Source organism: Glandiceps talaboti, chromosome 22 (genome assembly GCF_964340395.1).
Source record: "Glandiceps talaboti chromosome 22, keGlaTala1.1, whole genome shotgun sequence".
NCBI lineage: Eukaryota > Metazoa > Hemichordata > Enteropneusta > Spengelidae > Glandiceps > Glandiceps talaboti.
Window position 1 is genome coordinate 7,596,028 of NC_135570.1, and position 27,673 is coordinate 7,623,700.

Consider the following 27,673-nt stretch of genomic DNA (forward strand, 5'->3'; position numbering starts at 1 on the left):
AACAATGCTCTTGTTTTTCATTAAATTTGGATTTGTTTTAATCAGTATCAAAGTTTAACAACAAAGGCCATTTAGTTTTGAGGTCATAGGTTTGAGAGTAGCTCGTTAGTTAATTTTTCAGTTCCACAACTAGCCTGTTTACGGCGTTGTGGAGATACATTGTTAGCTGGTATACCTCCCTAGCATTTGTGAAAATGAAGGCTAGGGAGGTACATTTGTACAACCAGCTATAATGTATCTATCTCCACAGTGAGTAGAAGTGATCATAAATGTAATGTTCACTGGCATTGATCAAAAGTCAATAACAGTTTAAGGAGAACAGATGAGAAAGCTTTTGTAAACAGAAGTATCCAGGGTAAGATTCTTGAATTTATCAACCACAGATGATAAATATTTCAAGTGGCAAACTGTTCCATATGCACTGAGCTGCTTCAGCAAATGTAGCCTTGAATCTTAGCATGTTGACTTTAATGCTTTCCATCCTCTAGGAGAAGGAGAGCATTGAAGTTACCATACTTAGATTCAAGGTTATGTATGTACAAATGCATTGCTTACGACAAAATTAAAGCTCTTGACCTAATCTTTGTGATGAAGTGAATAACTAATGGTTATTTTGACTGTCACATGACCAGCTGAGCAGAGATATAACAAAGAATATCAGATACATTTATGAATCATCATTTCTGAACAAATAGGTATCCGCTTCTGTTGTGATGGCGAAGAGGGTATGTGCAAAGTCTTCTGTTCCCGGATGACGGATCTGCTGACATTATCAGACACTTGCTGAGATTTTCGAGCGAAAGTATAACGTGAGCCAAAATAGGCCACTTCACCTTTACATGTAGAAAACGGTCAACTGTAAAAATCGATATTAATGCGTCATCAAAGCGTGAAAGAGATACGCTAAAGAGCACCCCAATTATACCCAAGCAGTTGGGCCTCAATGAAGCGTCACTTGACAGCTACTGTATAATCATATATATTTTGGCGTATTAAACATTTGGCAGATGGTGTGTCAGGTGCACTTTATTTTGGCAGACATCAGTCTAAGAGAAACTAGACACTTAAATCATGAATACTAGTATTAACTCATTCACCATATCTAAAACAACACAACAACAATGAAATACACAAATAAACAAATACCATAAACACAATACTTGAAAGAATCAAATGACAGATGAAAAGATCAATATAAACACAGGCATCACAGAGCATTAATTCTGGACTATGTCTTAACTTTACCCATAACTTAAATTTTCACAAGCAGAAATATATACTGAATCTTTTAATACCCAAACCAGGATAATACAAAACTTATAACACTAAAAGTGTACACCCCTTTTAATATAATATGTTAGTGGGAACTACAGGTATTTCCGTGGACAAACTTTCGTGTGCATTCAGCTAAAAGTTTAACAGCATAGAAATCAATATGTTCACTGTGACAGTATATCCAAAGTGCTACTTCAGTAATTATGTCCATTGATGAGAATGTTTCAGGACAGCTGCACTTGCATTACTAAATTGTCACTTGAAAGATAAAGATGGATGACATGGAAAGGCAAAACAACGGTTTGAAAAAACCTCCTAGCTGAATATCATTTTGGGAGAATGCCAACTACAGAAGGAAAAATAAACACAAATTCTTGTGAGACTGCATATTAATGTTTCAGAGGAAATCCTGAGATTAAACGGATACTAATAATTTATGAACGGGGAAAGTAGATTTCAGGATAAGAAGAGCTGAGTGAGAATTACAGGAGCATGACTTGGTGCATCAAACTAGAAATTTTCATTTATGTGACAAACAGACAGTTACAGGAGTATGATTGCCTCATCACAAGAATTAATTGAATATACTTAACGCTCTATTAACTATAACGACACTGACAGACCTTTGGCATCCATGTTATTTATGTACTAAGTATACTTGCCAAAAGTCTGTCAGTCTTTCAACCTTGTACAGTTGATCCCTGGTTATACCTCCAGGCTACATGGATAGTACAGCTTTAAATTGGCCATATAGATGAGAAAAGAGGTTTGGACTGGTCAACTACCTCTAATGCCCTTCTGTTATCATGTAATAATATGTTATTACCATATATCTTATATATATTTATATTTCTTCGAATAAATTATGAATCACATTATTATTTTTGATTTCAATTTGTTCCCTATGCAATACACCATCCTTTCACTGTTGCTATGAGCATGGTCTTGTTGCTAGATACATGTGTGTTCCTTTTTTGAACGTTTGTCAACCTGCTTATCCATCCTCTTGTTACCATTGCCATTTACACTATCATTTCACTGTTGCTATGGGCATGGTGTTATTTCTAGGCATATCTGCTCATTTTTTGAATGTTTTAACCAGTGCCTATCCATCCCTGATTGTTGCCATCTAAACCATCATTTAGCTGTTGCTATGGGCTTGTTGCTAGGCATATCTGTTGCTTTTTTGAATGTTTATCAACCTTCCTATTCATCCCTCTTGTTATTGTTGCCATCTAAACCATCATTTGGCTGTCACTATGGGCATGGTCATGTTGCTATTGAACCTTATAGTTCAGTCATACTAAAATTCCAAAAAAATACCCGATTCTCAGATGTAAATATATCAAATCACATCGCTATAAACAACAGTCTCTTTTATGGCACCATCCAAGACACATTGCACCATCAAGAAAACTATTTCGCAGTAGTGCAAAAGAAATATCACCTCTGGTTCATGAAAATGATGAATTTACAGAGATTACAGTCATCGAACTCAACCACTTACATAATGTACAAAGTTGGTTGAGGTGGATAATTGCAACCTCGTACAGCTGACCAATGGGTAGATACAGGGATATACAATACAGTGCAGCTGTTTTTAATAGCTTCAGTAATATCTCAGTTACACACACATTTAGGAAAATAAAATTCCACCTGCACCTCCATTGTCAAGTTCAATTTACGGAGTACAATACTGTAAACTTATACAATTTTCATCAAGAGAGAGTTTGCTTATTGAATGGAAGAAATGAAAATGAAAAAAAAATGGTCAGATATGCAAATTTCTACTCACAGAGTCAGAAAATTCTTAAGAAGCAAATCCCATTCAAATTTTAGCTGATGTCTCGTTAGCATTAAATTCTGTTATCAACATGACTTTTGTTATACCATATGGTATAAATGCAAAAATATCAGACTCAATAATATGTATAAGTCAATTTAGTCTTTGAGAATCGATTGTAAACTGGAAATTATGAGGATGTAGGAAAAATATCATAACTTACTATAATACGTTAGTGAGGGGAATACACATGGTTATCTCACTTTTCTCCCATTTTAAGGAGTCTTAACGCTACAGTTTCTTTTATCGATTTTTCAGAATTTCTAATCATGTATTTGACCATTAATGGTCACCGTTTTGATATGAAATTACATATTAATATTTGATATTAAACCAATATTATTATAATACATTCTTCATCCTTGTGATATTTTACCTACACTGGAAATATGGTAAAAATACATCGGAATTTCATGCATGAAAATATCCACATCAGTGTGACCTCTAAGCCAATTTGACGTGCCACTGACGCGCATACAATTTCTAGTGACGCACCAAAATTTGATGTTCCCCTATATCTTACTATTTCACAAGAAATGCCAATTTTTATCATTTTGACTCACAACAACAAAATTTGGCTATCATTAGAGGGCACCCTGATTCACCTCAAATGTTTCACTCAAATGAATACAACACTGCCAACTATACACATAGCTTATCGGTTTTAAAAGTTATAGCCAGCAGCTAGTAGGTAATATAAGAACCGACATATCTACTAAGTTCCTTACTGATAAATACAGCTTATCATGGCAGACATCAAATTCATTTCTCTGTGTATGCGTGTGTAGGATCAGAGATCAACAACAACTCTCAATTCCACTCCTTCACCATTTTGTTTTTTCTTTATATTTTTCTCTCTCGTTTCTGTCTTTATTGTTTGTTTTCTAAAGTGGTCATATGGATAAGGATTGGGTTTTTATTTTGGATTTTTGATTTATGAAACAATTTTATCATGGCTTCCTACTTGAAAAATCAAAATGAAACAACATATATCAAGTCCTTGTTTGTAACTCAATAAATTGCAAAAGATTAATAGCTGTGTAAAATGTTTGTTATTGTATTTGTACGTACAATAACAAACTTTTTTACCCATTTTTTAGCATTTTCCAATGTAATGAGTTACAACAAAGAATTGGTCTATGTTGTTTCATGTTGATTTTTCAAGTAGGAAGTCATGATAAACATATTTTATAAAATAAAAATCTCAAAATAAATACCAAATCCTCATCCACATATGGCCACTTTAATCTACTCCAAAGTAAAAAATGTGGGTGTGGCTATATTTCCAGTTTTATATGTTATTATTTTATGCATAGTGTGTGAAACACAAAATGAATACATTTGTACATATTTGTTTCTCATTACCTCATGCCCAACCTTGAATCTGACAAAATCTTTAAAATAATAATGGGTGAATCAGGAAAAACAACATTGACAAAGTCTGTGTTTGAAAATCAATACATTGCAAAAAGCTCACAAATGTATATATAAAAAAAATGTGTTATTATACGTACAATAACAAACATTTTACACATTTATTAATCTTTTGCAATTTATTGAGATACAAACAAGGGCTTGACATATGTTCTTTTACATGCCATGATAAATTCATTTTATAAACTAAAAATCCAAAATAAATGACCAATCCTCACCTACATGGCCATTTTAAAATTAATCCCTATATAGACAAATTTGACAACAATTACAATAGGAAGGAACACCCACGAAATTAAACATTCAGTAGTTGAAATAAATCAATAAATATAGCATTGCTATCAAGGACTTCTGTTCTATTCTGGACTCAAAAGGACCACATACACAATATAGCTTCTGAAGAAATGGCTTAAGGTGGAATCTGGCCTTTCCTGGAATATTTTTTTTTTACAACTCCCCCACTGACCTCCAAGTATGCATGCAATAAAGAATACCATTTCCCTCAAATACTTTCATTGTAATTTGTATGTGACAGACTAGCGATAGTTGACACTGACAAAATATACAAATTACAAGTATATCTTTTCAAAGACAATAGAGGGGTTTAGATACACGCATACGTGCACGGGAACATTATCGTGCATGCGTACACGTAATGTCGCATACAAAATTGTGTTTAGTCAAGCGTTCGCATGAAAAAAAGTGGAATGTGTGCGCACGTTGGCACGTGACTTCAATTTCTAAACATATTGGTATTTACGTGCAACTACCCAAACGAAAGACAGACCAATTAATTTACAGTTATACTTCTGAACTTTGATATAAAAAGTACAACGTTTAATATCAGAAAAATGACGAAAACTTATTTACAGTTACGTGTAGACTGCCATTTTGACATAGCATCGTCTGATACAGAACGCCTGGGTTTCTTTGATTCACATGATAATGACGTATAAAACCTCTCTAATAATATTACCTTCATACTTGTAACTGCATACAGATGGAGTAAGTTAGGACTTAATTCTCATAATGTCCCTAAATACCTGTCCTTCTCTGATGTCTAGGGACATTGTCCCAATCAAGTTCTGTACTCCGTCTGCAAGCAGGACTACTTAATTTACACTCTAATGTTGAAAGAATTAATTGGATATTTAGTATTTAAAAATTATGCACATTGGTTTGTTTTTTATCTATCAATCGTTCTTGATTTGTTCAATGCTTTGCTTCATACTTTCACTGCACACACCATTTGGGCAGACTTTCTTAACTCTATGTTTCTCATGACCCGACCGACTGTTTTATTTCTTCACTCTGGTGAATTTATTTTTCAAATTGACGCCCTCTATGGTAGATTTAGAATTACACAATATAACTGTCAGATAGCAACCCAATCTGATTAAAATCCGATGTAATTTGTACACTTCGTGATTCCTTTTTAGCTGTTATGTTCACTGTCATTAATGATTTGTTCTTTTGTGAACCCTTGTTACATACATCTAACACAACACCATCGACATTCCCGTACCAAATCTCGTACTTACGAGTAGCCAATCAAAATCCATCTTACAATATAACACTCAACTTTCAAAATTGAAAGAAAGAGAACCACCAAACAATAAAGGTTTCCTTCTGACTTTAATTGTGATTTCTCTAACATTCAGACTGTTATAGTACAATTATGAATTGAAGGTATAATCAACATGTACTCATACACTTACTTTTTTAACTGTGTTTTTTAACCAACTGACCAATCATTTTGAAGGTAATACAACTAGAAACACAGAGGTATGGGCACCCTTGTGTTCATGATCTTATTTGTTAAGTAAGAAATAGCATTTTGATATATTTGCAAACATTTTCAGTGTTTTTATTAAGGGTGGTAAGTTGGTAAAATTTACCTGAGTTCCCAAGTCATTTTACCACGGTTCCCCACCCAAATTATATTACAATGTATGGGAACTACGCCAGTTTTACCAAATTTACCCCTATCTCTTATCAGGGTTCCCACACCTTAGCAAAAACACTGATTTTCAACACACAACATTGGATTTTTTTTCTTGCTCTAGTTAGTTTGACGACAAATGTGTACATTAGTTCATATAGATATGAATGTAAAATGCTGGTTGTATCCAATGGGTAATGATGCATATACTGTTACGGAGTCGTACGTGGAATATTTTATGGGAATTACATATTGCCAATATAACGGTTAAAATAGCCTAAAGCAATCTGTCAATTTGAAAATAGAAAATATCGAGTGATGACTCTATATAACAGTATACGAGTGTGCTGTTGTGAACGCGAACGGGACGCTTGTTTGAGTTTGAGGTATATAGGCTAGTCGGTCCTGCTTGCTTGCAGACGACGCACGCGTTTCGCTCAACAGCTTACTAACTCCGTATGCAAGCAGGACTACGTGTGCCTACATTTGTAAGTTGTTATTTAAAAAAATCCTACCTTAATAAATAATTGGGGTGGCACTCCGGCCGACATATTTCATACGTAAATATGTACACGCGTACGTCTGCGAAATTTCATTTTAATATTTGACAGGTACCCGCTAAAATAATAAGAATTACCCAGGTACTTTAATTAAACATGTAATGTTATTGACTCAATAAAAGTTTTTTAACTAGTTAATTCACACTTGGTTGTTACGTGGTTAAAACCATTCATGACGCCAAATATCAGCAAACTATCAAAAACTGTACAAATTTACACTTATTTGAGGTTATTTGCAAGCAGTCGCCAATTTTTGACACGTTCTAAATAACTAAATATAAGAACAAGGGAAGGGGGGGGGGACATTTTCCAAAATGTGCTCTTTTCAAATTATTTGAGACGACCCCCTCTAGCTCTGTTGAAATATTAGACCTACCTGGTGTTTGATGAAACAGAATCGATATCATTCGACGCAGAAGGAACAAACTAAAACACCGGAGACAGTGCTCGATCAACGCAACGGAGATCGTTCAAGTCAGTCGGTTCCTAGGCTAAGGGTATAATAACTTCAGGAAACTGTACGTGTTGTTGGCTCGTCCGAGTCGAGTCACTGAATCACACATGACACGTTGTATTGGTCGCTACCTGCGAGTGAATACGATCTGTTTACACACTGATAATATACTACACAATGTGCCCGGATTGCATGCGTAAACATCGAGTTCGGATCATCAGCTGAGCAACAGTAGGTAGGGGCTATCGTCTCTGCATAACTCAAAACACAGGTAGCAAAGTCATCGATACGTTCGTTCACAAGACGTGACATGCAAATCACGGAAATTTGCATACCAAATTATCGTCTGCAACCCTGGACTGGAAGACACCATTATTATGAGTGGGTACGGGTGGGTACAAGGTCGTGCACGTTCGGCATGGCCAATGTCACGTTTTCCCCAATGTCTTGTAAACACGGGCAGTTAATTCAGTTGTTGACACAAGAACTCATTGGTGCTGCTAGACTCCAAATTCAATCAAAACTAAACAAAGAAATTACAAAAAAATCAAGCCAACATGACGCCGAATATATGTTCTGTAAGTTACAGTAGACGCTTTTATAAACAGTGTTCTACATAGAAGTTTTTAATTTTTCGACCAAAGCTATTTTATTTTTGGTTATTTTGGCGTATTTATATGAGTAACGTGACTAGCTTTTCTTGTAGTGTTCATCTGATTCCGTTTGTTGCATTCGTGATCACTCATGTATGCAATATCATATAAGCTTATAAGCGTACACGCAAATTTCACCACAAGTTGTTAAAAATTACTAAGTCTTCAATGATGTCAGTGCAAACAGACATGCCTGTGGCCTTTAGTCAAGTCTAATTATTTCACAAGTATTGTGTTCAAGATCGGCACGACCGGTGACCATCGAGCTCGGCTCTGATATTCTCTCCCCTATACGTTAAGCCCAGTAGTGCAATGTCGTGTTCGTTCTTGCGTAAATGTGTGTATTCATAACATTTCAAGCAATGGTATTTCATTTCACGTGCGTCAAAGCTCTGGCATCATTTTACACGAAAGTGTATTGTAACACCAGTAAGCAGAAAAGAGCGAAGTAAGCCGCTTACCACAGACACTTGTGGTATGTTGAAGACGTTAATGAATATTAATTTATAAACTTCTCTCCATAGTGATTCGTACTTGATATGGACAGAACTTACTGTTTTGTACGTCTTTATATTGTTCGGATAAGTCAATATCACCGATGACGTCATCGTTACTTACATCCAATCGCATAGAAGATATATTATGACATCATTGTTTAATAACAGAAATGGAAACACTTTCGTAGGAGTTTGGATAATAAAGTCCACTAAGGATTTAGAAAAAAGGGGATGCCGTCACGCGTCACTGTTGGGGTGGTAACTGGCGAATCATAAATCTATGAACTATTCCTGTGCGCGCGTGTGATCCGGTACAACTGTAGTGCTGCTTGCATATACCATGTATACAGAGTAATTCGGGACTCGATTCTGAAAATTGAGGGTCATGTCAGTGATATATAACTAGACCCGTGTACCGTCTGCAAGCAGGACTAGTACAAGTGTAACTAGAATATGTAGTGTGTGATTAGCTTACTTTTTAGACTTTTCAAACATCAGTAGACCTAATTATATGAAAGATGTTTACGGATAAATACTTGCTCTCTGAGAACTCAATATATGTCCTCCAGTCCCACGCCGGAGTTCTTGAAGCGCAAATTTCCAGAGCTAAAAGCCGTGATATACCTATTGACTGGAATTAGCTGGAAAGAGTCAGCGCCAACAAAGTCGATGAATAATTCTCGACGATGATCTAATACTTAGCAACCTCAGGCAGAACATGTTCGTAATTCCTTGCCTGGCGCCTGTTCGTGTCAAAATTCACAGTATATTCAACAGACCGAATGAAGCACACCTAATATAATTCCTAAACGAGAACTAAATTTTCTTCTGTTTTAATTGACGCCTAAGAGTAAATTCCGAAATTGCTTTTGTCTACAAAGTCTATACAGACAAATACCATGAACAGAGTTTCTTGTAAACGTTAGTTGAGGTTCACTCGTCTGTGAACATTTAAATTCCCAGACATCTCTCATTCGGAGTTAAGAATTTCCATTACACGTACGGTAATTATACTATATAGACCACTTACGTATACACATAGATCTGGCGATGACTGTCGCTGGTACACGGGGATTTGTTTGTTCTGGTTACTAGGTACAAACATCTAAATCAACAACAATTCACTGAGTCACCATTCATTGATACAAAGAAAGCGATTCAACACAACATCACAATACCCCACTACGCTAATCTATCAAAGCACTCGAAGCAAGTCAAGAAATTGGAAGAACCATAGACCCTAGACCGTACACACACGTATGTAGGGTCTATGGAAGCACTACAGAATAGCAAGTGTTTTCATAGAGGCGTTTGTCCGCCCAAATGTAAAGAGTTCGTGTTTTTAAATGGGCGTATCGATCGCGATACTCAATACGTACTTTATTTATCTTTCCGTATGAACCGAGTCAAATACTATCTAAACTAAAGGATCAATGAATTTTTTGAAAAAAAGCTATGCAATGTATATGTTATGCTTCGACACAATAGCTTTTGAAGAGATCAAATCATTGAAAGCCTTTTTTTTCAAGGTTATTTATTCTGACACTGGGAACGGAAATCAAAGGATTCTATGATTTAACAAAACGTGGAATTTCCAGGTCAATGGAACTATTTGGCGAAATTTGCAGAGCTTTCTCTTTCTGGAAACTTTTGAAAATAGAGAAAGCATGGATGCACAATAATTACAGAAGTACAGAGCAAACACAGATGATTAAAGAAATATAATAGTCAGTCCTATAGTATAAAGTTCGACTATGAACTACACTGTTACCTTTCAACGCGAAAAGCATGCATTTAGAAATAAGACATCGGTAGCCAAGATTAGTAAGCGAAAGTCATACACCCCTATCTAAGTCGTAACCATGGTGATACGATTGAAACATTTTAGGCCAATACAAAGAAACATCAAATAAGTTTTAAGTGGATTATTTCAGGATTTTTGATCTCGTCGATAAAAAGACGCACATAGTAAGACAGTTTTTTGAAAAGTATCGTGTGTAAGAGAAACTCCCAATTTCTGATCCGCGAAGTTCTACTGTCAAATTATTCATTGAATTGTAACGGTTGCAGGTCGCCGTTTACAGCTACCAGTACTTAGTTTATCAATAGTTGTTTTTTTGTTTGAAAGGGTTCAGTATCTGGCTTGTATTTTTAATAGTGTAAAGTGCGTGCGACCCACTCACGTTCCGATGAATTAGTGTCAGTCTCCTTTGAACTAAATTGTTACTGCATGCCTACTAGAAATGTCTACCAAACAAACATTAGTATACAAAAGATAGTTCCACACAATGTGGAAACGAATGGTCATTATATATATGTATATGTATATATATATATATGTGTGTATGTGTGTGTGTGTGTGTGTGTGTGTGTGTGTGTGTGTGTGTGTGTGTGTGCAATATAATGGTTTTAATGTGCTCTACCCATGTAATGATATCGCGCGCTGAGTGATTAGAATAGAACACTGCGATATAAATCGCCTCTTCCCACCCCCACCACCACCCCAGCTACATCTAAGGTACAAGGAGATATCTATATGTGAATTTAATTAAGCAATTGTAAAACATGTATAATTGTACGGTACACTAAATTAAGTAACATCGGCAATCAACTTTGGGCCAGGCTCCGTACATAATTTCTTTATTAGAAACAGATGAAGGCTTCGCAAAGATTTAATCTCCTACATTTGGAGATGCGGTTACGGTTACATTTACAGAGATACGTGTACTCAGTCAACAGGGTGTTCCCTTTACAATTTAGACTTTTGAGAAAAATAGTATCACCATCTGATGGGCATGGCTAATGGGGAGGGTATAGGAGGAGAGGGGTAGGAGTGTCTCTCTCCTCACGGTGAGTACTTTGTTCATAAAAAAAATAAGAACAGTCATGTAAGAGAAGCTATTTAGAGGCGTAAAATATCAAATTATATCCCATAAGTTAAAGTTTGACAAATAATGTATAGGAAAATAAAATCTGATTGATTATCCAAAACACCACGCGACACTGCACAGGCGTTATGATATTATTAGTCAAATCCCAAGTGAACTCGTTACCCATCGGTGTTGACAATCATGATAGAGTGAAAACTTATTTCGAAATTGGCCCGTGTGATGTAATCATAATTGTGTCACGGTGTATTGCCATGGTAACACCCTGATCATGCCGATCTCATTGCCAACGATTTAAAATAAAGTGAAAAATGAAAGCTGGAATTAAAACACAAAATCAAAACAGAAATATCAGCATATAAAGTATGATAATACTGTCTGCTGGTGGTGATGGTGTATACAGTAACCAGGTATTGTGTAAAGCAAAACCCACAAGTGCTGTATACCTATATAGTAGTAACTATAGCAAAGAAAATGGATTTGACGGAGCAATACAAATCAAACGACATAAAAGATAGTCTCGGTTACCCAGACTCTCGCCGCTGGGGGCTCTGTCTACGAGACCACTCCTCGCTTCTACATAACCAAAAACAAAAATCTTGTCTGAAAGACTGCACGCGGGCGTAATTTCTTCATCAACGACTGAAACAAATTACTAGTAGAGTAGTAACTCGAAAACAGACTCAATTACTGAGTATTACGGACATATATGCAATAGTCTGTGGACTCTGCTCATGTGATTGTAATTTAAAAAAAAAATATTTATTATATTTACATTTATTTAAACAGTCTATGTAATAAAGTGTGCATCTGTTGCCATAACAACAGCGAGTCAAGTAGGATAGATTGTTATTATCTGCTGGTACACTTGTCTGAAAATATAACTTTCTTACTACTGCGTGTTTGCCTTCCTTGTTTAACATTTTAGCTATTATAGGAGTAAATTTATGAAAATAATGTGAACTAGTGATATTAATTTCCATTTGAACTTCAAAATTAGCTAGGTTTATTTTGCAATTTGGACTTCGAATCAGGTGTTCTCGTATTTCCTCGCGATCGTATTCTCTCGTTATTCTCGTAAACCTTCCGTCGATATACATTCCGATATCCTCCGACAACACAGCCGGAGTCTCGTGGCTTGAATTTCTGTCCACCAATAAACCCATATGATGTGAACGGGTTAGTCGGTGATAAGATTGCACGGACTCTATCTTGGCATTTTTCTGTCACATTCTGGTTTTCAAGACCACATATTTTACTTGCTTGCAATTGGTGGCAATTTTCACGCTCAGAGCTCACCTCACACAATGAGAGTGTTTTAGCATGTCCACATTCCTGGATTGTCTTTATCATGGCGTCTATTTCAACCTCTTGTCGCAATTCGACATTTCTGATATCTTCAGTGAGGGAACGTATGGCGTCATCATGTGACGTCACAATTTTCTTCAGTTCTGTAATTTCTTTGAATAGACTGGAAACATCAGCTTGACTGTCGTGTATATTTTCTTCTACTGTTTCGTTCATGGTGGCAGTACCTTCCAAAGCCGTAAACGAGACATTGGAGAGAATCATAGACAAGACGCCAGTATACCACTACCTCCGAGTTAAGATTTACGTCTACGTATACAGTCCAGCTAATCTGTTCTGATGATCGCAATTGTCTGCTTCCGTCAAGTGGACCCCGGGCTGATGAAATTTAGCAAAGCGACATTCATTATTTTATATTTAAAGTATTGAGTATAGTATAGATTGTCTATAAACAGTAATATTGCAGTCGGTCCTTTTAGACTTTGAACGACGAACTTCGTGTAAATATTGCTATGAAAGTTGAGGAACTCATCAATGAACTCCTTTGTAAAACTTCATCTGTTGATAAAAAATGTAATTGTTATTACCAAGCGTGCTGTTATACCAAGCGTGTAATACAGGAAGGAGAGAGAGAGAGAGAGAGAGAGAGAGAGAGAGAGAGAGAGAGAGAGAGAGAGAGAGAGAGAGAGAGAGAGAGAGAGAGAGAGAGAGAGAGAGAGAGAGAGAGAGAGAGAGAGAGAGAGAGGGGGGAGAGGGAGAGAGAGAGGGAGGGAGAGACAGACAGACAGACAGACAGACAGACAGACAGACAGACAGACAGACAGACCGAGGGAGAGAGAGACAGGAAAATAGAGAAGAATGAATATCAACTCGGAGGCCATAAAAAAGACCTGATTGAGGTCCATGTCCTATACAAATTACACAATTAGTCTTTACTCAAAACGAAGTACGATACTAACCATTCAAATTTTCGTTCGGTATTCAAAGACAACGCTGAAGATGTTGAACTTACATTGTAAATAAGTTCTAGTAGATTTGTTCAGGCTGCGTAACACCGTTATACACATTCGAATACATCGTGTACGTGTATGCTTTTGTTGTCATAGTGATAAACGTTCGATACTTTTATGTATACACTTTGATATCGTGTCCTTTTTCTTTACGACTATTAAAAATGGGTATCCGTGGAAACACTTTGCACAAAGACTGAGTTCTATTATCTTTGTTGCTGAGGACATCTCGGGGCACAGGGGAATGTATTATTGCTTAGATTGCCGTTTTCTTAGGAAAATATCGTACGAATCCTGCTGCTACAAATGTATCAATCTCTATACTAGTAGAAATATTTTCTCCTTACAGGTAGGAATCAGATAGTTAATAGGTTGTTATATTTAGTAGACCTGGAAAACAAAAAACTATGAAATATTAAACGCCTCTATGTCTCAGGGTATGGCCAACATACCCATGGCATGGTACTACAGATGTGTGTGATGTGTAATTTTTCAACGTTGGTGGCTCGCATCTGATAGCTCGAGATTGTCGGATGATACATTGTTCCATTTGATTACTAAGTAGGACGCGGAGCGCGCTAGCTTATGTCACTCACTATTTATTTACACATTGTTACACAGGTATGCAATCCAAGAATATACTTTTTACCTTTCGCACATTCAGAAGCAAACATTCCGTTCATAAATTTCTCAAATCATCGGCACTATCTTTACTGAGAAGTAAGTAACAAATTGAATCTTAATAATAGCTAAATTTCATATAATTCGATTACTGTTCTCTCCTCTTACTGCATTCAGTTTCAATCTGGTTTTAATATATAATGAAAATCAGGATGACTGCGACTGTCGACAGTCTGTATTTCGAGACTTGTATTTCGAAACAGAAATGAAAATAAATATCCGGCCAGTGACGCGTGCATCAAATTACAAAAACATTTTGATACAATGTATCACACAGTATCATATATGAACATAGTTCGCGCGTGCTTTTGCACGCGATTACAACCGGCAAACTTGCCTCAACAGTTCATTGCTAAAAATGGCTAAAATGACTGTGGCTATATAGACTGGTTGCACATGTGAACTGGTCGGAAGAGCAGACAACTAGAGTCTTGTGAAAAGGGGACCTACAGACGTTGGGTAACGAACATTCCGAAGACGATTGCCTACGTTATTTTATCAACACACTCATTCCCCGGCCCCATAACGATGAAGACCGACAGCTTGAGGAAACCACGAGCCGGACGGCCACACAAATTGATCTTCGACACAACCGTGCAAGAGCGAAAACCGACCAAAAGTTACGTACAGATGGTGGTAGAAGTATTGACAGAAAATGAAGCAGGTGAAATGTACCCAAGTGAAATCTACGACGCTCTGCAGTAAGTAAATCAACTCCGCCCCCCCCCCCCCAGTTTGTTGCATGTCATAGAAATACATATGGTAGAACTAGATCATTTAATTCTTTATTCTCGTTATACGAATGAAAGAAATTACTTCCTTAAATGACAAAAGTACATTTTTGCATATTTTGACCTAGACGATAAACTTCCTCTTGGATCGAAAATTAAACAGCCCTCCAGCGGTTGACTAATTCACATATTCATGCATACTGTTTTCGTATGCTTTACCATGGTTGCTATGGCACGTTGTTATGCAATAAAGACTTGCTATTGCTTACTATAATACGCTCTACAACACACTGAGCAAGTAAAAAGTAACATTAACAGGGAGTTTCATTTTGTCAATTCTTTTTTTTTCAGGATGAAGTATTCCTACTACAGGAAGATGTCACCAAAGACAAAGAAGAGTTGGATGGTGAGATAATGTCCTATTTCAAATATGATTTCAATGATATGGAGGGCTGCAGTATGTTGTGGTGTGGGGTTCAGGTGGGCAAAGGGATGGAGTAGGTGTGTATTTACTGATGATGTGGACATTCATGTCTTAGATTATGTTCAAATGAAATTTCATCTATGTTGGTGAAAATACTGTACATGTGTAGAAAATGTAGCCTTCCCCCACTGTCTTAGTTCTACTTGCAGATGAAGTAAGTCATCCCTTTCTGGTGTTGAGTGAAATGTGTGCACCGTCTGCAAGCAAGACTACCAGTGTCTACGATGTTGCAAAGTAAACTTGGTGTTGAAAGTTGACAGTGTGAAGAAACTTATCTTTAAAAGGGAGACTGAAATACTACTAAAGACGATTAAAACACCAATAGATCAACATGTCAGCAAATTAGAAGTCTTCCAGCATTACCACACTGAAGTGTTAGTTTTATAAGAGACCTAAATCAAAATGAAAACTGAAAATAATCTTGTAATTAACATTTCAATATACGAGACGACAAGTGTATGGATGAGGATTGGGTATTTACTTTGGAAATTTAATTTATAAAATAATTTTATCATGGCGTCCTACTTGAAAAAAATAGCTTTTTGCAATGGATTGGGTTACCAACACAGACTTGGTCTTGTTTCACATTGATTTTTCAAGTAGGAAGCATTATAAAATTGTTTTATAAATCAAGAATCCAAAATAAATACCCAATCCTCATCCATATGGCTTATTTTACATTAGAGTTTTTATTACACTTTACATTAAACTTGCCTGAATACTTCTTTACTTGTTTTTTTTTTGTTTATCATAATAAAAGTCAGTTGCAAACGTCACAGTATTATTTCCTGTTTGTGTCATGCAGAGTTCCATACGTCATGCTCTCCTACATCCAGCTTTTGAGTCCAGACTAGGGAGCCCTGAATGCAGAAAACGTGGCAAGATTTGGTCTTTGAATGAGAACTACAACTACAATCAAAGGGAATTCCATACACCTGATAAAACACTATTAGGAAAGAGGAAATCTCCTCCATTGCAGGAGATTGCGAAGACAACAGACCAGACACGATACGGGACTAATACTGAGTACGGTTGTGAAGAACTGGTAAAGTACCCTAAGTATAACGTTTATCCTCCTACATATGATGCTTTCAACCCTTTGTCAATATCGTACAACCCTTGTACTAATCCAGGAGTACCTCACAATCATGTTGTTACTGGGATCCCATCATCATCAGTTCTGTACAGAAATTACTATAATACTGACAATGCAATACCAATACAGCCAATGCTTGGTCCTGGTGTGAAATATTTAACACCAGGGAGGTCAGCTGAAGCCAATGCTGTTCATTCTTCTGTTGTGTCCGGCTCCCTTTTGTCCAGCAATCCCATTGCTCCAACAAAGTCACCTTCTCAAGGTTGTCACTTACCAGTTGTTGCTATGGATACCAATTTGAAGAAATCTGAATCAGAAACAAAACAGCAAAGTTTTCCACCGATGACACAATCCCAAAACTGTACTCTACCTGCGACTGTTATGTCTCCTAGACACCCATTAATGACCAATGTATGTATGTATGGTGAATCACAGATGCCATGTTGTAGTAGCACTCTCACTGGAACAACAACAACAACTCCGACAACAACATCATCAAATCTAGGGGATGGCTTGATTAATTCAAGCTCCGGTTTCAGTCCTGAAGCAAGAAAGGAGCAACTAGCACCTACTACTGCCAGCAGTTATCAAGTCCCAATTGACATATCATTGGCCATGGCAACAGCTACTGCTACTCTACCAATTGCGCCACTACAGCAACCACCACCACCACAACGTCCAACACTACTATCAGCAGCTCAGACAACCACAACTACTTTACCAACACCTTCACCACTTCCCATAGCACCATCATTCTCAGTAGCAGCAATACCAACCAGAACCCGTTCATATGGTGACCAACTGAGCACTGGAATACCAGCTGCAGTACAGAGCAATGGACTGACCACCAGCAGTAGATACCCAATGCTACAGGTCAGACCAATGGGATATGCTACTGCGTGTCCTCCTAATGCTCTTGGTGGTGTTCAATTCCTTCATATTCCACCTCAAGCTACCAACAACCAAAATGTCTGTGTTCCCCAACCACCCCAAACATGTGCCTGCTGTGTTATGTACTGCACATCCCCACCCCCACGACCACCCCTACCACTACCATGTCAGGAAAGAACAAGGCTAAACACCATGGGAAATAATGGCATATTTTGTCAGGAATATACAGGTGAGCTTCATTTTCAAAAGTACTAAAATCTAGCTGGCCAGAAGAAATGGACTCATTATTATTTTACATGTTATCTTCACATTACATCTAGTCAATGCTGTTACTCTAGGCATTAAATGTGGTTAAGCCCCATGTAACGTAACTAGACGTAAACGTGTGAAGATAACGTAGTGTAAAATCGGAATACGGTCGTCAGGAACTAGACTATCTTGGTTCGAACCTGCCCACAATTTGCTGGGTTTGAATAAAAATTATCTAGATCAATTTGTCAAAAAGATGGTGCTCGGTTTGATGTTATCGAACAATGCAGGTTTTACCCATGGCAGGTACTCTTGTTTCCTCCTGCTAGGCTACCTAGATGCATGCTACACAAGTACTAACTAATGGTATTTGAATTTCCCATATTTGATTTGAATAAATGAAATAAATTTTGAATTTATCATAATTACCAAAAACTTGTGTACAATCCCCCTTGCAGATTCTGGAACTACAATGAAGGCAGAACAGGAAGCTAAAAGTAATATGGAGAAAGAAGAGCTACGCAAGATTATTCGTAAATCCCTTGACCTCACAAGTAGTGGTGAGGGTGAAAGTAATACTGAGAATAGCTGGGTTAATGAATGGACATCGTTTATGACCAACAGCATGATGGGAGCAATGGGGCAGCCTGCATCTAAGGTATTACCTGTTGAATATCAAATGAATGATGACACATCACAGATAACATGTTAATATGCCATGGTTTTAGTATTCTACTAGAGAAAATGAGAGTTATAAAACTGTTCAATATGTATGGACAACATAAGAAGCAGTCACGGAACTGGGTGAAAATGAAATTCATTAGCTCCATTAACGTGAAAATGGATATAAAAAAAATAAACCAGCTCACCAAGAATGTCATCAAAATTTGCTAAGAAACATTGGGAAAGGGTACTTTTGAATGTATGCTACAGTACCCAGACCAAACATCTAGCCAAAATCTGCTATCGAATAGCACCCCCAGTGGCCAAATTATAAAATCTTTTGTCTTTACTGTCATAGCCTACTTCACACTGTACTGACATTTCAATGGAGTAGTTTCATCATCTTTATAGTTCAACCATCTGATCTGACTTTTATTGTCATAATTATACAGACACTTTACAACTTAGTATCATTGTGGATTATCTTTGTTACTGTTTAAGTTTAAATGAAATCTTTTTCAAGATGTAACAACGATTTAGTGTACATACATCATTTGATAATTCAGAACAATTTTTTTTTGAAGTTCATGTTTATATACAAATTGTATCGTTATAGCAACATATTGAGTTCAGAACAAATCGTTACATTTCTGAAACACTATATTTATATGACATTGTTAGTGCTGAAGGCAACTACTTTATTTAAGTGTTCTTTGACTGGAATAAACATTTCAAAATGACTGCTAGTCTACAGTTTCCTTTTGTACTGATAACAATATTTGGCTGTGAACCAGTTGGATGTACTTTGAAATGTTGTCAAAATCAAACCACTGAAAATAAAGCGTTTAAAAAAAAACAATTTTTATTTATGTAAAACAAGTCAAACGTGGTACCAGTACAAGTAATTGTCTGGGGAAAGTATTCTTGAAAGCCAGAGCATGCCGGGTGGAGGGGGAGGGGGGGCTTGCTATTTGGCTAGGTAGAAGGGTACAGGTGTACCATGGGGAATTCAAATCACAGGTACAAATGCTACAAAATTCAAATGCTAGGGGTCAAATGTCTACATTTCAGGCAGCACAAACTAAGGGTCCAATGTCTACATTTCGGGCAGCAGAAACTAAGGGTCCAATGTCTACATTTCAGGCAGCAGAAACTAAGGGTCCAATGTCTACATTTCAGGCAGCACAAACTAAGGGTCCAATGTCTACATTTCAGGCAGCAGAAACTAAGGGTCCAATGTCTACATTTCTGGCGGCAGAAACTAAGGGTCCAATGTCTACATTTCAGGCAGCAGAAACTAAGGGTCCAATGTCTACATTTCAGGCAGCAGAAACTAAGGGTCCGATGTCTACATTTCAGGCAGCAGAAACTAAGGGTCTAATGTCTACATTTCAGGCAGTAAAAACTAAGGGTCCAATGTCTACATTTCAGGCAGTAAAAACTAAGGGTCCAATGTCTACATTTCAGGCAGCAGAAACTAAGGGTCCAATGTCTACATTTCAGGCAGCAGAAACTAAGGGTCTAATGTCTACATTTCAGGCAGCACAAACTAAGGGTCCAATGTCTACATTTCAGGCAGCAGAAACTAAGGGTCAAATGTCTACATTTCAGGCAGCAGAAACTAAGGGTCCAATGTCTACATTTCAGGCAGCACAAACTAAGGGTCCAATGTCTACATTTCAGGCAGCAGAAACTAAGGGTCCAATGTCTACATTTCAGGCAGCACAAACTAAGGGTCCAGTGTCTACATTTCAGGTAGCAGAAACTAAGGGTCCAATGTCTACATTTCAGGCAGCAGAAACTAAGGGTCCGATGTCTACATTTCAGGCAGAAGAAACTAAGGGTCCAATGTCTACATTTCAGGCAGAAGAAACTAAGGGTCCAATGTCTACATTTCAGGCAGCAGAAACTAAGGGTCCAATGTCTACATTTCAGGCAGCAGAAACTAAGGGTCTAATGTCTACATTTCAGGCAGCAGAAACTAAGGGTCCGATGTCTACATTTCAGGCAGAAACTAAGGGTCTAATGTCTACATTTCAGGCAGCAGAAACTAAGGGTCTAATGTCTACATTTCAGGCAGCAGAAACTAAGGGTCCGATGTCTACATTTCAGGCAGCAGAAACTAAGGGTCCAGTGTCTACATTTCAGGCAGCAGAAACTAAGGGTCCAATGTGTGCATTTCAGGCAGCAGAAACTAAGGGTCCAATGTCTACATTTCAGGCAGCAGAAACTAAGGGTCCAATGTCTACATTTCAGGCAGCAGAAACTAAGGGTCCGATGTCTACATTTCAGGCAGAAACTAAGGGTCTAATGTCTACATTTCAGGCAGCAGAAACTAAGGGTCCGATGTATACATTTCAGGCAGCAGAAACTAAGGGTCCAATGTCTACATTTTGTTTCACTGCTGTTGCAACAAGGCCTGTGGTTTTACGATGATGGAAATACCTGGAAATATAAAAGTCACTGACACTCATACAAGATACTGTCTTTATAAAGAACGAATCTTTATTTTAATTGAAAGGACACTACAGGGAGTACATCTCAGGGCAAGATTACTTCAAAATCTACATAAATAAAATCATCAAAAAATTGTCTCTGTAATTCTTAAAATATGTCAAAGAAGTCTCAAAAAAAATCACAACTTCTTTGATTCTGTACTTTTTTTATCTACACATCAAAAAGTTCAAAAGGTCACATCTGTATGAAAGCCTCTATGATGTTCTAGTCTGCAAATATAGATTTCTTTTCAATCCTACTACAAATTTGATTCATCTAAACCATCTAATATAAACTCGTCATCCACAGTGTCCATTCAGTAATAATAGTACATTGTGGACAACAAGAAGATAAAATAAAAATACAATCAAGCTGAGAATGAACAGCTTGAAATGTAAATTTGAAAGTCTATACTTTATTGCTACACTGTATCCATAAGTATGTACATAATTTAGAATTCAAATAAGTGAAATACGATAAATATTTCCCCTTGGGTGAGTCAATAAAACTAATATTCTGAGCTCGGGTAAAAACCGTCATGGGGGTTCAGCATTTTAAGTATCATCCCAGGCAAGGTAATCAATACTTTGCCTGCTAAAATAAATCTTACAAGGGAACATTGCACTGCATCTGGCAGGGTACAACTACAATTTCAAAATGGTTTCCATGGTTTGAGAACGTTCTGGGTACACATTCACCCTCCCATCTTCAAGAAATTTTTTAAAACAATAGACTACATATGTAAATTGTTAAAAACATCTATATCAATGCAACAGACATTTGGTCTATTGTTGATCAAACAAAGGCTCCCACTTTTCTAAACAATATTTACCCCATCCAGTGTCACAAAAACAGTTTTGTGTCATGCAATATCCACCAATACCTTGCAAAGTAATATATTGTACTAAAGGAGATATTTGCATGATATGGAGTAGCTTCACTAATACTATCAAAATGAGGAAAATTGTAATACATATGTGACTACCCATATCACACCATCCTGACCTGTACCATGTAATATCACTTTGGCTAGTACCCTTATCACATTTCATTGACCTGTACCATGTAATACCACTGTGACTAGTACCCTTATCACACCATAGTGACCTGTACCATGTAATAACACTGTCACTAGTATCCATATCACACCATAGTGACCTGTACCATGTAATAAGTCACTAGTACCCTTATCACACCATATTGACCTGTACTAACCCTGTGACTAGTACCCTTATCATATCACACTGACCTGTACCATGTAATAACACTGTCACTAGTACCCATATCACACCACACTGCCTTGTACCATGTAATAACCCTGTGACTAGTACCCATATCACACCACACTGACCTGTACCATGTAATAACACCAGTGGCCAACACCTGTCATTTTTGTGGCAGTGATATTAGCAGATTACTGACCTTACACTAAATGGTTCTTACAAAAATAGTTTCCCAAATATAGTAATATTTCATTTAATAATTTGTTCGAAGTTTTTTCGAAAGATAAAATGGCTAACACCCATCGTGACAACCAAATAAAAGTACTAAAAATATCCCTTTTTCATTCAATGTCTTGGGTAAACACCAACTGACAAAGTGTTATCTAAAGGATAATAAATATATGAAAATAACTGCTACAGGGTTACTAAGATACTGTTTCCATGGAAACAGCGTTCGCTGGAATATTTCAGCCCAGCAAATATAATTCAAGACAAAATGTAACTCAGGCAGTACAGAACCTGCGTCTAGCCTGTATTATATGTATAAAGATATCTCATTTTAAAAATAAGCTTTATTAGCAAATTTCATCAAGTTGTTAATCTAGTTTCTATCTTGTGAAAAAATATTCTTTGCCGACTACGTCCAGCTTTATCTGGCATGACTAAAATGACAATGGTGTCTACCGACAGTAAAAACACTGCTTCATTCAACAACTTCGAAAAAAATGAGTGTTTAATATTTGCAAAAACTATAACTTTTACCTACATCAAGTGACTATTACTTGACAGTTTTGATCAAATCCATCAATCGATGCACCAATTTCAACAGTGATGGACTACATGAGGTAACAAGTAACTAACAAACACACTAAATGATGAGGTAACAAGTCACCAACAAACATACTAAACAGAGAGGAAACAAATCTCAAACTAATTTACAAAAAACATCACAAACTACATAGAAAGTTTTAAGTAGGGTAAAACAGTGCTACAGGCACCGAAGCACAAATGACGACAATCAAAACTATCAGGAATATTTTGGTCGTTGGTATCACTGCAAATGGAACTACAGGTTATCACTTCAATGATTCAAAGCGACTTGAATTTACTTCAAAAATACTTTTTTTTAAATATACAATATAGCTGCCATGATGTGCAAGAAATAGCATGGTTTTCAAATTGACCATTGCACTAGCTATAACTGCAGTATTATTTTTTGGATCAGACAACCAACAATATATTCATTGAAATTTGTTAAAATACCGATAATCAGACACTCATGTCAATAAGAGGTCTGTTTTATCCACAGGTAGTAAAGCAACAGGTTGAAATTGTAATTACACTGTGTCACTGATTTTTGAGTGCGGACCCAAAAATCAATTTGATTGGATTCACTATCCCATTTTATGTGTACAGCTACTGAAATAGATGTCTGTTTAGCCACAGGTGATTTATTAGTGATCAGGGTTGTACAATATTATATTTAACAGAACAGTTTTAAAAATATAACAGTTTCAATTACAGCTAGCGCAACTTTCAGAGAGAGGTTAACGTATTGAAATGATAGCTTGTAGATTTCCGTTTCGGAACAAAGTTATAGTTAAGGGTGAACATGAAACCTAATCTTCCGTGACTTTGTATCCAAGGATATGAGTTATTTTGCAATGGAAATCAAGCTACGGGCAAACTACGATAGATACTAACTAAGACTATTAGTACCTTGGTTATGTGGATATAATCACCCCGTAATCAAGATAGTGTAAATATTGAATGAGGTTGAATGTGCAGCCACTTGAGAAAACTTGATAAGAAATGCCACCTTACTGTGAGTGTAAATAACATCTTTTGATAGCTATTATGCACATGATGCAATAATAGTTTTAGTATTAAAGCGGTTTAGTTTGCCGATAGCTTGACTTCCACAGTAGTATAATGATGAAATCTATGAGGCATATTAAAGATGATATCCTTTCACACACGCATGTACGTACGTACGTACGTACGTACGTACGTACGTAAGTACGTATGTATGTACATACATACATACATACATACATACAGAGTCCATTTTAACATCCCCTTGGTATGATCATACAGTTTGTGTATTTTCAAGAGAAAATAACCTAGAAACGTCTGAAATATTGATGCAGGTTTTTTAAATATATGTATACCATCTAAGTTAATAATACATGAAATTGTTCAAAATTGCTAGCACTGGCATTATTTGAATATCAAGTCTTTGAGTCTGTGTCTCTCACTCTCTCTACACACACACACACACACACACACACTCTGTGACACATACATACACTGATGGACAGAACTCTGTGACACATACACACACTGGTGGACTGACACTTTACATGCCCATTGCATTTCTGAACCTAAATTCAGATGTGAACAAAATGTATTTCTGGCAGTGACATTGTGCGTGTTTATTAACTACAAACAATTAGGAGTTATTGTGCACCAATCTACGTTAACAAGATGTCATCATTTAACAAGCATTTAGTGATTTTGACATTGGTTCAATCTACTGCCAAATATAAAATAGTATTGGAGTTGAATGATTAAACATGTAGGAAGAGTTACGTCCAGTCACAGTAACATCGACACAAACTGTGGTAAGAAACAATTTTTCAATTAGTGTAAGATAAAAATCATGGCCCACATCTATTACTCTGGTAATTCGGTTTACTAAGATAGACACAAACTAAAACTATTGTCACAATATGTTGATACAACAGTGATAAGCTATTGAATGGATGTTGGTTTAATTATAGTCTAAGTAGGGAACACGTAGTGTACTGTTTTGGGACTTCCAATGTTTACATTATCTTGATCACAGGGTGATTAGAATCACACAACAGAGGAACCACTATCACCCACTTGTGTAATCTACCACATTGAAGAACAATAGATTTAGTTTGCATCTATCTTAGTAAACCGAAGGTTGGATTACCAGAGTTGTATACTGTAACATAGTCACTATGAAATTCAAACAACCCAGCTGTACTTGCAATGTATGCAAAGATGACATGTTTGTAAAGTCCAAATTCCTCCCTCTGGAGCATTGTCCTTTTATCCCCTGCCCATTATAGTTTATTTTATTCCATCTTTTTTTCCATTTTCCAGTTTAGAAATTTACTACTTGGATGGCGACGCTAATCAGCATTTTTCGTTCTGTCAAAATAAACTTCTGTTCCAAACACAAACTTGAAAACAATGGTTTACCAACACACATGAATTTCCATTTCAGGACATTCTGTTTATATTATTCTGCTAGATGTAGCTACATACAACATATTCAATCATTAAACTAAATGCTTTTTTAAACTTGGCTGTATTTCAGCCTATGAAGTCTTCCTGTACAAGTTTATACTGTGGATTGCTTTCAAGTGTCCTGTTTGCAAGAACATAATACGAAAGTACTTGTCACCAGGGGAACTCAATAAAATGGATGATAAGTGACATCAGAACACAATCAGACACTACACAGTTTTAATTGACAGAGAGTGTTGAATTTGTGATATGTCGTACTAACTGGATATCTTATTGTGATGTCCTGTGGTGATCTTACTTTGATACCAAATTTTATTGACTTCCTTGGTATCAGCTACACTGAAGCAGAGTTGAAACACTGCAATTTTACCACAGAGTGTCTGGATGTGTCAAATGGGACACTTGAATGTAACCCATTGTAACAGTGTCCGGTTGTGTCAAATGGGATGGACACTTCAATGTAACCCATTGTAACAGTGTCCGGTTGTGTCAAATGAAACACTTGAATGCAACCCATTGTAACAGTGTCCGGTTGTGTCAAATGGGACACTTGAATGCAACCCATTGTAACAGTGTCCGGTTGTGTCAAATGAAACACTTGAATGCAATCCATTGTAACAGTGTCCGGTTGTGTCAAATGAGACACTTGAATGCAATCCATTGTAACAGTGTCCGGTTGTGTCAAATGAGACACTTGAATGCAATCCATTGTAACAGTGTCCGGTTGTGTCAAATGAGACACTTGACTGTAACCCATTGTAACAGTGTCCGGTTGTGTCAAATGGGACACTTGAATGCAACCCATTGTAACAGTGTCCGGTTGTGTCAAATGGGACACTTGAATGCAACCCATTGTAACAGTGTCCGGTTGTGACAAATGAGACACTTCAATGTAACCCATTGTAACAGTGTCCGGTTGTGACAAATGAGACACTTGAATGCAATCCATTGTAACAGTGTCCGGTTGTGACAAATGAGACACTTGAATGCAACCCATTGTAACAGTGTCCGGTTGAGACAAATGAGACACTTGAATGCAATCCATTGTAACAGTGTCCGGTTGTGTCAAATGAGACACTTGAATGCAATCCATTGTAACAGTGTCCGGTTGTGTCAAATGAAACACTTGAATGCAATCCATTGTAACAGTGTCCGGTTGTGTCAAATGAGACACTTGACTGTAACCCATTGTAACAGTGTCCGGTTGTGTCAAATGAGACACTTGAATGCAATCCACTGTAGAACATGTACACTTTGAGAGTACAAAAGTTTGAACTGAGGGGATTTACAAAGTAACTAGAAACACGTAATCCTATACAAAACTTATCAATACAATATACACTGATTTAAAAAAGAGAACGACATTATATTATAAGGTTAAAAATTCACACCGCAAAAGTAGACGTCTTGACAATGTGAAAAAATATCTGCATTTATACAGCGTGCCAGAGAGACTGAATGTACATACATTACATGCTAATAAGTCCTAACCTCTGTTGTCATGGTAACAGCTGCATTTCTATCTTTTTTCTTTTAAGCTAGGCTTTAGACAGTACTTAAACAGTATTGTGACATTTTATGTTTTCAAATACAAATAAAAATATTAATAATAATATTAATATAATAATCTTCAAGACATTTCAATATCTCTATATACAATCTTCTGGGCTGTTGACTGGGGTATTTCTTACACTTGTACACTTCCTGCAAGAAATAGAAGAAAAACAATATTTAAAGGCCTAACTTTCAATCCCTGGTCAGTGTCTTCCCAATGTGTATAAAACCAATATTTTCTCGACTACAGTCCCCAAACGCAACTATTTTCAAAAATACAGCCACAGATTTCTGTCCTGTATATTCATAGCACAACATTTGGAGATAACGAATTTGTGAAAAAAAATCTGTAACACTTGTTGGTTTAATTATGCTCACAGAAGGGTGGCATCTCTGATGACTGCCATCATCTCGCAGTGTACATTTGGGGACTTCCAGTGCTTACATTAGTTTGATTCC

At 36.8% G+C, this 27,673-nt stretch overlaps 1 protein-coding gene across 1 annotated transcript in view; it reads right to left on the minus strand.

Annotated features, from left to right (window-relative positions):
- Window positions 1–24,462: 24,462 nt before the first annotated feature.
- LOC144452487 (uncharacterized) overlaps window positions 24,463–27,673 on the minus strand; it is a 101,510-nt gene continuing 98,299 nt past the window's right edge. Inside the window, exon 33 of the mRNA XM_078143586.1 lies at window positions 24,463–27,364. The gene's annotated coding sequence lies outside the window, so the exon portion shown is untranslated. The remainder of the gene's footprint in view (window positions 27,365–27,673) is intronic.